A 3,452-nucleotide genomic window follows, 5' to 3' on the forward strand; every position below is an offset into this window, starting at 1 on the left:
TGATGTCTACTACACAACCTTCTTCTTGTAGATGTTGTTGGGCCTGCAAGTGCACAGGTTTGTAGGACAGTAGCAAATTTCCCTCAAGTGGATGACCTAAGGTTTATCAATCCGTGGGAGGCGTAGGATGAAGATGGTCTCTCTCAAACAACCCTGCAACCAAATAACAAAGAGTCTCTTGTGTCCCCAACACACCCAATACAATGGTAAATTGTATAGGTGCACTAGTTCCACGAAGAGATGGTGATACAAGTACAATATGGATGGTAGATATAGGTTTTTGTAATCTGAAATAATAAAAACAGCAAGGTAACTAAGGATAAAAGTGAGCGTAAACGGTATTGCAATGATAGAAAACAAGGCCCAGGGTTCATACTTTCACTAGTGCAAGTTCTCTCAACAATAATAACATAGATATATCATATAACTGTTGGAAATATGCCCTAGAGGCAATAATAAAAGTATTATTATTATATTTCCTTGTTCATGATAATTGTCTTTTATTCATGCTATAACTGTATTATCCGGAAATCGTAATACACGTGTGAATACATAGACCACAATATGTCCCTAGTGAGCCTCTAGTTGACTAGCTCGTTGTGATCAACAGATAGTCATGGTTTCCTGGCTATGGACATTGGATGTCGTTGATAACGGGATCACATCATTAGGAGAATGATGTGATGGACAAGACCCAATCCTAAGACTAGCACAAAAGATCGTGTAGTTCATTTGCTAGAGCTTTGCCAATGTCAAGTATCTCTTCCTTTGACCATGAGATCGTGTAACTCCTGGATACCGTAGGAGTGCTTTGGGTGTATCAAACGTCACAACGTAACTGGGTGACTATAAAGGTGCACTACGGGTATCTCCGAAAGTATCTATTGTTTTATGCGGATCGAGACTGGGATTTGTCACTCCGTGTAAACGGAGAGGTATCTCTGGGCCCACTCGGTAGGACATCATCATATGCGCAATGTGACCAAGGAGTTGATCACGGGATGATGTGTTACGGAACGAGTAAAGTGACTTGCCGGTAACGAGATTGAACAAGGTATCGGTATACCGACGATCGAATCTCGGGCAAGTAAAATACCGCCTGACAAAGGGAATTGTATACGGGATCGATTGAGTCCTTGACATCGTGGTTCATCCGATGAGATCATCGTGGAACATGTGGGAGCCAACATGGGTATCCAGATCCTGCTGTTGGTTATTGACCGGAGAACGTCTCGGTCATGTCTGCATGTCTCCCGAACCCGTAGGGTCTACACACTTAAGGTTCGATGACGCTAGGGTTATAAAGGAAGCTTGTATGTGGTAACCGAATGTTGTTCGGAGTCCCGGATGAGATCCCGGACGTCACGAGGAGTTCCGGAATGGTCCGGAGGTAAAGATTTATATATAGGAAGTCCTGTTTTGGTCACCGGAAAAGTTTCGGGCGATATCGGTATTGTACCGGGACCACCGGGAGGGTCCCGGGGGTCCACCAAGTGGGGCCACCTGCCCCAGAAGGCTGCGTGGGCCATGTGTGGGAGGGGACCAGCCCCTAGGTGGGCTGGTGCGCCCCCACAAGGTGCCAAGGCGCAAGGGAGAGTGGGAGGGGGCAAACCCTAGTCCAGATGGGCCTTAAGGCCCACCTAGTGGGCGCCTCCCCTCTCTCCCCCTCCTGGCCGCCGCCCCCTTTGCCATCTAGGGCTGGCCGCACCCTTGGGGGTGGGAAACCCTAAAGGGGGCGCAGCCCTCCCTTTCCCCTATATATATGAGGCCTAGGGGCTGCCCATAAGATATGATTTTGATCTCTCTTGGTGCAGCCCTGTCTCTCCTCCTCCTCCTCCTCTCCCATGGTGCTTGGCGAAGCCCTGCGGGATTGCCACGCTCCTCCACCACCACCACGCCGTTGTGCTGCTGCTGGATGGAGTCTTCCTCAACCTCTCCCTCTCTCCTTGCTGGATCAAGGCGTGGGAGACGTCACCGGGCTGTACGTGTGTTGAACGCGGAGGTGCCGTCCGTTCGGCACTTGATCATCGGTGATCTGAATCACGACGAGTACGACTCCATCAACCCCGTTCACTTGAACGCTTCCGCTTAGCGATCTACAAGGGTATGTAGATGCACTCTCCTCTTTCTACTCGTTGCTGGTCTCTCCATAGATAGATCTTGGTGTTACGTAGGAAATTTTTTGAATTTCTGCTACGTTACCCAACAGTGGCATCATGAGCTAGGTCTATTGCGTAGATTCTTTGCACGAGTAGAACACAAAGTAGTTGTGGGCGTTGATGTTGTTCAATATGCTTACCGTTACTAGTCCAATCTTGTTTCGACGGTATTGTGGGATGAAGCGGCCCGGACCGACCTTACACGTACTCTTACGTGAGACAGGTTCCACCGATTGACATGCACTTGTGCATAAGGTGGCTAGCGGGTGCCAGTCTCTCCCACTTTAGTCGGAACGGATTCGATGAAAAGGGTCCTTATGAAGGGTAAATAGCAATTGGCATATCACGTTGTGGTATTGCGTAGGTAAGAAACGTTCTTGCTAGAAACCCATAGCAGCCACGTAAAACATGCAAACAACAATTAGAGGACGTCTAACTTGTTTTTGCAGGGTATGCTTTGTGATGTGATATGGCCAGAAGAATGTGATGAATAATATGTGATGTATGAGATTGATCATGTTCTTGTAATAGGATTCACGACTTGCATGTCGATGAGTATGACAACCGGCAGGAGCCATAGGAGTTGTCTTTATTTTTTGTATGACCTGCGTGTCATTGAAGAACGCCATGTAACTTACTTTACTTTATTGCTAAACGCGTTAGCCATAGAAGTAGAAGTAGTCGTTGGCGTGACAACTTCATGAAGACACGATGATGGAGATCATGATGATGGAGATCATGGTGTCATGCCGGTGATAAGATGATCATGGAGCCCCGAAGATGAAGATCAAAGGAGCTATATGATATTGGCCATATCATGTCACTACTCTATTTGATTGCATGTGATGTTTATCATGTTTATGCATCTTGTTTACTTAGGACGACGGTAGTAAATAAGATGATCCCTTACAAAATTTCAAGAAGTGTTCTCCCCTAACTGTGCACCGTTGCTACAGTTCGTCGCTTCTAAGCACCACGTGATGATCGGGTGTGATGGATTCTTACGTTCACATACAACGGGTGTAAGACAGTTTTACACAGCGAAAACACTTAGGGTTAACTTGACGAGCCTAGCATGTGCAGACATGGCCTCGGAACACGGAGACCGAAAGGTCGAGCATGAGTCGTATAGTAGATACGATCAACATGAAGATGTTCACCGACGTTAACTAGTCCGTCTCACGTGATGATCGGACACGGCCTAGTTGACTCGGATCATGTAATCACTTAGATGACTAGAGGGATGTCTATCTGAGTGGGAGTTCATAAGATGAACTTAATTATCCTGAACAT

The sequence above is a fragment of the Triticum dicoccoides genome, chromosome 4A, assembly GCF_002162155.2.
Source record: "Triticum dicoccoides isolate Atlit2015 ecotype Zavitan chromosome 4A, WEW_v2.0, whole genome shotgun sequence".
In the NCBI taxonomy this organism is placed as follows: Eukaryota; Viridiplantae; Streptophyta; class Magnoliopsida; order Poales; family Poaceae; genus Triticum; species Triticum dicoccoides.